This window comes from Coregonus lavaretus (assembly GCF_964263955.1).
Source record: "Coregonus lavaretus genome assembly, chromosome: 31".
NCBI lineage: Eukaryota > Metazoa > Chordata > Actinopteri > Salmoniformes > Salmonidae > Coregonus > Coregonus lavaretus.
The window spans coordinates 33,948,964-33,958,612 of record NC_140018.1 but is presented as its reverse complement, the minus strand read 5'-3'; positions in this window follow the sequence as shown (position 1 = coordinate 33,958,612).

Sequence of the window (9,649 nt, the reverse complement as noted above, 5' to 3'; positions counted from 1 at the left end):
TCTGGCTGGGCCACTCAAGGACATTCAGAGACTTGTCCTGAAGCCACTCCTGCGTTGTCTTGGCTGTGTGCTTAGGGTGGTTGTCCTGTTGGAAGGTGAACCTTCGCCTCAGTCTGAGGTGCTGAGCGCTCTGGAGCAGGTTTTCATAAATGATCTCTCTGTACTTTGCTACGTTTATCTTTCCCTCGATCCTGACTAGTCTCCAAGTCCCTGCCACTGAAAAACCTCCCCACAGCATGATGCTGCCACCACCATGCTTCACCCTAGGGATGGTGCCAGGTTTCCTCCAGATGTGATGCTTAGCATTCAGGCCAAAGAGTTCAATCTCGGTTGCATCAGACCAGAGAATCTTGTTTCTCATGGTCAGTCTTTTAGGTGCCTTTTGGCAAACTCCAAGTGGGCTGTCATGTGTCATTTACTGAGGAGTGGCTTCCGTCTGGCCGCTCTACCATTAAGGGCTGATTGGTGGAGTGCTGCAGAGATGGTTATCCTTCTGGAACGTTCTCCCATCTCCACAGAGGAACTCTGGAGCTCTGTCAGAGTGACCATCGGGTTCTTGGTCACCTCCCTGACCAAGGCCCTTCTCCCCCGATTGCTCAGTTTGGCCGGGGGACCAGCTCTAGGAAGAGTCTTGGTGGTTCCAAACTTCTTCCATTTAAGAATGATGAAAGCCACTGTGTTCTTGGGGACCTTCAATGCTGCAGAAATATTTTGGTACCCTTCCCCAGATCTGTGCCTCGACACAATCCTGTCTTGTAGCTCTACGGACAATTCCTTCGACCTCATGGCTTGGTTTTTGCTCTGACATGCACTGTCAACTGTGGGACCTTATATAGACAGGTGTGTACATTTCCAAATCATGTCCAATCAATTGAATTTACCACAGGTGGACTCCAATCAAGTTGTAGAAAAATCTCAAGGCTGATCAATGGAAACAGGATGCACCTGAGATCAATTTCGAGGCTCATAGCAAAGGGTCTGAATACTTATGTAAATAAGGTATTTCTGTTTTTGTTTTTTTATACATTTGCTAAAAACTTATAAAAACTTGTTTTGCGTCATTATGGGGTATTGTGTGTAGATTTCTGAGGATTTGTATTTATTTAATCAATTTTAGAATAAGGCTGTAACGTAACAAAATGTGGAAAAAGGGAAGGGGTCTGAATATTTTCCCGAATGCACTGTATATACTGAACAAAAATATAAACGCAACATGAAACAATTTAACGATTTTACTGAGTTAATATAAGGAAATCAGTCAATTGAGATGAATTCACTAGGCCCTAATCTATGGATTTCACATGGGAGCCATGTCCATCCACTGGGGAGCCAGGCCCAGCCAATCAGAATGTGTTTTTCCCCACAAAGGGCTTCATTAGACAGAAATAGTCCTCAGTTTCATCAGCTGTCTCGGTGGCTGGTCTCAGACGATCCTGCAGGTGAAGTAGCCGGATGTGGAGGTCCTGGGCTGGCGTGGTTACACGTGGTCTGCGGTTTTGAGGCCGGTTGGACGTACTGCCAAATTCTCTAAAATGATGTTGGAGGCGGTTTATGGTAGAGGAATGAACATTCAATTCTCTGCTTGTGCTGTGTCATAAAAGGCCACTTTAAAATGTGCAGTTTTGTCACACAACACAATGCCACAGATGTGTCAAGTTTTGAGGATGTGTGCAATTGGCATGCTGACTGCAGGAATGTCCACCAGAGCTGTAGCATTGTGTTGTGTGACAAAACTGCACATTTTAAAGTGGCATTTTATGACACAGCACAAGGTGCACCTGTGTAATAATCATGCTCTTTCATCAGCTTCTTGATATGCCACATCTGTCAGGTGGATGGGTTATCTTGGCACATGAGAAATGTTCACTAACAGGGATGTAAACAAATTTGTGCACAACATTTTTAGAGAAAAGCTTTTTGTGGGTATGGAAAAGTTATGGGATCTTTCAATTCAGCTCATGAAACATGGGACCAACACTTTACATGTTGCATTTATATTTTTGTTCAGTATATAACTACACTTTAGTCCGCAATGCTTTATGCTAGAAACAAGCTATAAAATGCAGTGGAAAGAAGTGACCGATGCATATGGCATATCTTTGGTTTGTCTCTATGATATTCAGAGGCTGCACTACAACAAAACATTTACTTTGCTTGGGAAGCAGCCTAATGTGTGATTCTGTCACTATCAATTGATCTTAGACATTTCAACAGGATATTAAAAAACATAGTAACTCTAAATCAGTCAGCAGCAAGCCAGATAGCCAAGAAGGAACGAAAATGAAGGGCCGCCATAGGGCGGGCCTTAGGGGGCCTGGCCCACCCTATCGTACCTCCTCGCCCGTCCAAATAAAATATTGAAATATGTATCATTTATTTCACCGACACGGCGCCAAGAGAAAGAGTCGGAGTGAGCGGAACAGCACCCCTCTGTCTCAGTATGTGTAGGCCTTGTATCTGATGCTGTCTGGACCAAAAGAGTATGGCATGTCATACTATTTCTGTCCAGACAGCATCCGATACAGACAGTACATGGGCTACATATAGAGGTGCGCTGTTTCCCTCGCTCCGCTGCTTTCTCTGGTGATATAGTTTCAGCAGAGAGGAAGAGAGGTCACTCTCGCCAAATTATGTCCAGTATAAGCCCAATGCGTTTCTTTGGGAATCATATGCAGACCTAAGCCTGCCTTCCCGCCTTTGGGACAAAGACTCCCAATTGTTAGGGCGGAGACATGAGCGTCTCATCATTACAGGCTACAGATCTCTGCTTTCAGCCTCTTGCGAATTGGAAAGGAAAGTTGGCGGGTGCACAGTGCTAGAATGCTGCTTTGCCCTAAAGTAAATTGATGTTTCGCCAAAATTATATATATATATTTACTTCTGTTTAAATAAAATAATTCAAAATACTTCACCAGGGAGCATGACTTAGCCACAGAGGATTTTTTTAAAAATCCTGTGGATTGTTTGAAATCACCAGCCTCTTTGGGAAGCCCGCGATTTGGGTAGTGCGCGTGGGTCTAGCTGATTGAGTTGCGGCTGTCAGTAAAAAACGTCTAAAATATGTGTGAAGATAATCTGTTTTATTTAAAATGTTGCATCAAAAAGAAGGGGAGGATGTGTGTCGACGATATGGTGAGTCTCTGTCCAAAATGTAGGAAAGTGCCCATTTGGCAATGTCTGATTTCTGATTGTCTTAACTCACCACACACACCACTAATTTTTTATTCGCCTCACACAAGTCAACGAAGTCTGTTTTTTAACATCCATTGCGAAAGATACTGTAGTTCCTCAGTATTTGAAAAATATTTCCAACACTCCTGGCCTCGATAGCCACCAAGCCATGTGAAAGAGCAAAATATCATGATCTGATGATCCCATATATCCCCTGAAAACGTCATAAAAAACAGTTGTCTGTTCCGAGCTCACTGGTGCAGGAAACTGAGGGCCTGGAATAAGCTAGTTGATAGAATCTTGCAGGTTTGCTAGCTCCGGCGTCAGGTCGGACCGAGCGATGATTTGATACAATGTTGCACATCTGTAGCACTAGCTCAAGTCAAGACAGATAGAAAGGGAGGCGGACAGGCTGAGTAAATAGATTGATGTGATTGAAAGAACCGGAATTTTCATCAGGATATTTTCTACTTTGTATTTGTCGGCTTTAGGCCTATGTATTTTACTTAGTTGACGATGGAAGTTATAGGCCTACAGTTGCATCTATGAGTTCTATGCTCTCATTCACAGTGTATCAATGTGTCCATATGGCAGAGGCTAGTGCTCTCGGCATTGTTGAATTTTAACTTTTTGATTTTTATTATTTTACTTCTGATTTTTAAGATTAAACATGTGACAATGATTTTGAGAAACGAAAACGTTATTATTGAAGTGCAACTGTTCGAAGAAAATGCGCATATAAAAATGATCATAACTGGCACGCAGATCCGTAGAAATTGTAGGGATAAATTGAAACTCACGAACTTACTATGGTCTTTACTATTACAGCTATTTAAAAAATGCGCAAACGCGTTCACAAATAGGAGGTCCCGTGGAAAAACTTGCCACCCAATGGAAATCAAAGACCTGTCCAACTGATTCGTTCTGCCGCCGGGTCTGAGCATTTGTTACACACTACAGGCTGGCAGGAGCGCTCAGCATTTCAACAACACATCAACAACAGCACTTCAACAACATGCCTATAAATTGAGCATTTAGGCTGTATAAAATGAAATTTAAAAAAAAAGAATTACTTTGAATTAAATAATAATGAAACGAAAAATGCCTTATTAGGCTATACAGTGCCTTTGAATTCACTTTTAGAAACAGGAGTTTGGCCAGTCATTGGTTTGAGAATCATGTGGTGAGCTATGCATGCCTAGCAAATTTAGCCTAGCAGATGCTCTTATATTCGCATGCCCTAATCACAGTCAACACACATCTGTTTTGTAACAACAATATCATGGAATAAAATAGAAAATGAGTTTCATTTTTTTAAATACATTTTTGTCATTTAGCAGACGCTCTTATCCAGAGCGACTTACAGTTAGTGAGTGCATACATTTTTCATACTGGTCCCCCGTGGGAAACGAACCCACAACCCTGGCGTTGCAAGCGCCATGCGCTACCAACTGAGCTACAAGTACATATAGGCTTACCTGATGATATGCGGATGCTGTGTTAAACAATTAATGGCTTTTTCTCTAAGTCATTAATGGTCAGATACTTCAGTTGTAACTGGTTCTGTTGCACTCAACTTTAGCACGGTTACAAACTTAGACTATCCTCTTTTTTAACAAAAGCCTGGATAGAAATCAAAACATCTCCGGTGCTGCAGCATGCGCTCATTCATTGTCATGCTCTATTGTGGTATTAAAACAGATTCTGCTTGTCTCCAGTCATATAAAATGACGTAGACTTCCATGAAATGCGTTTATAGAAGGCTATTTTTTCTCGGAACGCAAATAAAATGATAGATTTATGCAGTGCTTTTATTAGAATGGATATATTTTAAACCTTTATCCTTGTCCGTGTTGACCTGCAAATCCACAATCTTCTGGCTACTTTGCCATGTAATGCTTACAAAACGAAAAACAGTTTCTAAAACTGCATATCTAAGGCTCTGGTCTGTCCTAGGAGTGAGGGTAAACGGTAGGCATGTTCTCTGCTATCCATTTTATGTTTTTATTATTATTTTGGGTATAGGGGAGGGTCACTTGTTTATTTCAAGCGTTCAGGAGGGTCGGGTAAAAAAATATGTTACTGACAGGAGGGCCATCCATTTTAATTTCAGATATCCTATTTTCTCTAGGTTTCCCACATTATAAATAAATCAGTCCCTTACTATAGTAATTTATTTCTTTAACCTCTTGAGATTGGAAAACTTTTTTTTAATGAAGTTCCACATATGACAGAATGTTAAAATTAGGTGAAATCAAAAGTTTTAGTTTCACTGAATTGGGGGAATGACCCAGGATTTCTGCATTTTGACCAAAAATCATCAGTATACTAATGATTCTGCTCTAAAGGTTATTTGGCTCCAGGCCATCTATAAATCACTGCTAGGCAAATCCCCGCCCTATCTTAGCTCATTGGTCACCATAGCAGCACCCACCCGTAGTCTGCGCTCCAGCAGGTATATCTCACTGGTCATTCCCAAAGCCAACACCTCCTTTGGCCGCCATTCCTTCCAGTTCTCTGCTGCCAATGACTGGAACGAATTGCAAAAATCTCTGAAGCTGGAGACTCTTATCTCCCCCAATAACTTTAAGCATCAGTTGTCAGAGCACCTTACCGATCACTGCACCTGTACACAGCCCATCTGAAATTAGCCCACCCAACTACCTCATCCCTATATTGTTATTTAATTTGCTCTTTTGCACCCCAGTATCTCTATTTGCACATAATCTCTTGCACATCTAGCATTCCAGTGTTAATACTATTGTAATTATTCTGCACTATAGCCCATTTATTGCCTTACCTCCATAACTTGCTACATTTGCACACACTGTATATATATTTTCTGTTGTATTTTCTGACTTTATGTTTTTTTTTCTTTACCCCATATGTAACTCTGTGTTGTTTTTATTGCACTACTTTGCTTTATCTTGGCCAGGTCGCAGTTGTAAATGAGAACCTGTTCTCAACTGGCTTACCTGGTTAAATAAAGGTGAAAAAAAAAAAAAAATTACTTGTCATTCCTCTTTAATGTCCCCTTGAATTTCCCCTTTAATGTGTCAAATGAATATCCAATCCATTGCAGGTGTCCAGTTTCACCTGTCTCCTGTCAGGCGAACACCTGAGGGCGGCAGGTAGCTTAGTGGTTAAGAGCGTTGTGCCAGTAACCGAAAGGTCGCTGGTTCTAATCCCCGAGCCGACTAGGTGAAAAATCTGTCGATGTGCCCTTGAGCAAGGCACTTAACCCTAATTGCTCCTGTAAGTCGCTCTGGATAAGAGCGTCTGCTAAATGACCAATTATATTATATAATTATACCAGCTGGAGTTCCTGTCTGCATGGCCCAGCCTGCTACCAGCGGAACGTCCTCCCTAATGGTTTAGACCCTAATTGAGGTCAGAGGTTAAACTCCAGCATATCCTCAATGCCAACCACAGGGAGCTGCAATAGACCAACTGCAGCTGGATCATCTGGAACATCCAATACAGTTCAGTGATCCTGTTGTTCTGCTGTTGGATTCAGTTTCCCCTACAGGAAACTGAAAGGTCATATTTCCATCAAATGTCATGGCTTAGTTGTATTATATGATGTGGTAGTCTCGTAAAAGGGATATGGTTTCAACACAACCCAAGATAAGTTTGATCTGTAAGTTCTGAAAACCATGTCCTCCACTGTGTGTCTGGTCATTCAAGCTCAAAGTTTTCATCTTAAGAATAGAAGACTAATGTCAGTATGATGGGCAATTCTGAAAAGTGAAATACGTCTATACATGCAAAAAGCTATACATACATGCATGCCTTACGAAGGAAATAGCATGGGCTACCACTTTAAACCTTGCCATTTAAAATGGATCACTGAAACTGAATCCAAAGTGAGTCTCTATGGGCAGTTTCTTTCCTTAGCAGACTGTCAAGTGGACAGCTGGATCTTTAACACTCTAACTACAGCTGAACTTGTGGTATGAGGAAAGACAAATAGATTGTTTATTGGGATAAGAAACTCGATCAATCCCACACTTCTGGTTTTCATCCTCTCCTTCTAATCAGGGACTGATTCAGACCTGGGACACCAGGTGAGTGCAATTAACTACCAGGTAGAAACAAAAAACAGAAGTGTTTCAGCTATCTAGGACCGGAATTGAACAGCACTGGTTTCAGCGGAGATGCGCCTTGTCCAAAATACGCTCAATGTGCCTGGATTTGATGATCTACATCGGCATTTTGGGTGAAAAACCCGGGTCGTCTCGCCAAAGCTGTCTCACACTCAATGGTTAGTGCTATCCGGGATCCCACCTTAATGGTTAGTGTTATCCGGGATCCTTAGGACGTCCCTACCCTAAACCCTAACCTTAAACCTTACATTAACCATTTAAAATTAAACGTCAGAGTTGAGAAGTCCAAAGGATTCCGGATATCACCGACCAATGTGTAATCCGAATTGAGACATTGTTGGCAAGCGCAGTTATGGTTAAGTGAAAAAGATAATGTTTTTCTGCACATAACCAGGGGCGCAACTTTCACTGGGGACGGGGGGACGGGGGGACGGGGACATGTCCCCCCAACATTCTGAATTGCATTTTTGTCCCCCCCCAGTTTTATAATTGGAATGTTATACAGTGCCTTGCAAAATGATTCTTCCCCCATGGCTGCAAGCGGCACCATGAAGACCAAGGAGCTCTCCAAACAGGTCAGGGACAAAGTTGTGGAGAAGTACAGATCAGGGTTGGGTTATAAAAAAATATCAGAAACTTTGAACATTCCACGGAGCATCATTTAATCTATTATTAAAAAATGTAAAGAAAATGGCACCATAACAAACCTGCCAAGAGAGGGCCGCCCACCAAAACTCACGGACCAGGCAAGGAAGGCATTAATCAGAGAGGCAACAAAGAGACCAAAGATAACCCTGAAGGAGCTGCAAAGCTCCACAGCGGAGATTGGAGTATCTGTTCATAGGACCACTTTAAGCCGTTAACTCCACAGAGCAAACACGTTTGGTGTTCGCCAAAAGGCCTGTGGGAGACTCCCCAAATATATGGAAGAAGGTACTCTGGTCAGATGAGACAAAAATTTTGCTTTTTGGCCATCAAGGAAAATGCTATGTCTGGTGCAAACCCAACACCTCTCATCACCCCGAGAACACCATCCCCACAGTGAAGCGTGGTGGCAGCATCATGCTCTGGGGATGTTTTTCATCGGCAGGGACTGGGAAACTGGTCAGAATTGAAGGAATGATGTATGGCGCTAAATACAGGGAAATTCTTGAGGGAAACCTGTTTCAGTCTTCCAGAGATTTGAGACTGGGACTGATGTTCACTTTTCAGCAGGACAATGACCCTAAGCATACTGCTAAAGCAACACTTGGAATGGCCTAGTCAAAGCCCAGACCTCAATCCAATTGAGAATCTGTGGTATGATTTAAAGCTTGCTGTACACCAGCGGAACCCATCCAACTTGAAGGAGCTGGAGCAGTTTTGCCTTGAAGAATGGGCAAAAATCCCAGTGGCTAGATGTGCCAAGCTTATAGAGACACACCCCAAGAGACTTGCAGCTGTAATTGCTGCAAAAGGTGGCTCTACAAAGTATTGACTTTGGGGGGGTGAATAGTTATGCACGCTCAAGTTCTGTTTTTTTGTGTCTTATTTCTTGTTTGTTTCACACAAAAAAATATTTTGCATCTTCAAAGAGGTAGGCATGTTGTGTAAATCAAATGATACAACCCCCCCCCCCCCCCAAAAAAAAAAACATTTTTATTCCAGGTTGTAAGGCAACAAAATAGGAAAAATGCTAAGGGGGGTGAATACTTTCGCAAGCCACTGTACAAACGAGGCAACGGTGTGCTTTAGGACTATGCGGACGCCTCCGAGCGGTCGGGTAGGCTGTTTGGAGTGTTTATCTGACCATTTTTTATTTATTTTTAAATGATGTCCCCCCCACTTTTTATGACATCGCCATAAGCATTTGACAGACATTTTGTTCATGTTTTCTGTTTTTTATGTGCAATATTCTACAGTCGCTCATAGTGTAGGCTTACCATAATGCCATAATGCTGAGACTGTATGTCTCTATGGCTGTGTCTACACAGGCAGCCCAATTCTGATATTTTTTTCCACGAATTGGTCTTTTGACCAATCACATCAGATCTTTTCACATCAGATATTTTTCAGATCTGAAAAAATATCAGAATTGTGCTGCCTGTGTAAACACAGTCTATTTAGCTCAAATGATAATTTCCATTTGTTTAAATGGCAGGTTGATTCTAAGGACCACCACTAGATGACAGCATTTTGTTAAAGTTGACCTGTGTATTGAGAGTTTATTAGGCTATAATAAGGACCCCAAATAAGGACTGCATGAGGACCAGAATCTCTGATCACATAAAACAATAGTCTAAAAATGTATCCGATTTCCAGAGTGATGTTAGAATATAGCCTATAATTTAAAGGCCAACTGTAGCCTGGTTGCCGTCTCTTTTCAGCTATTA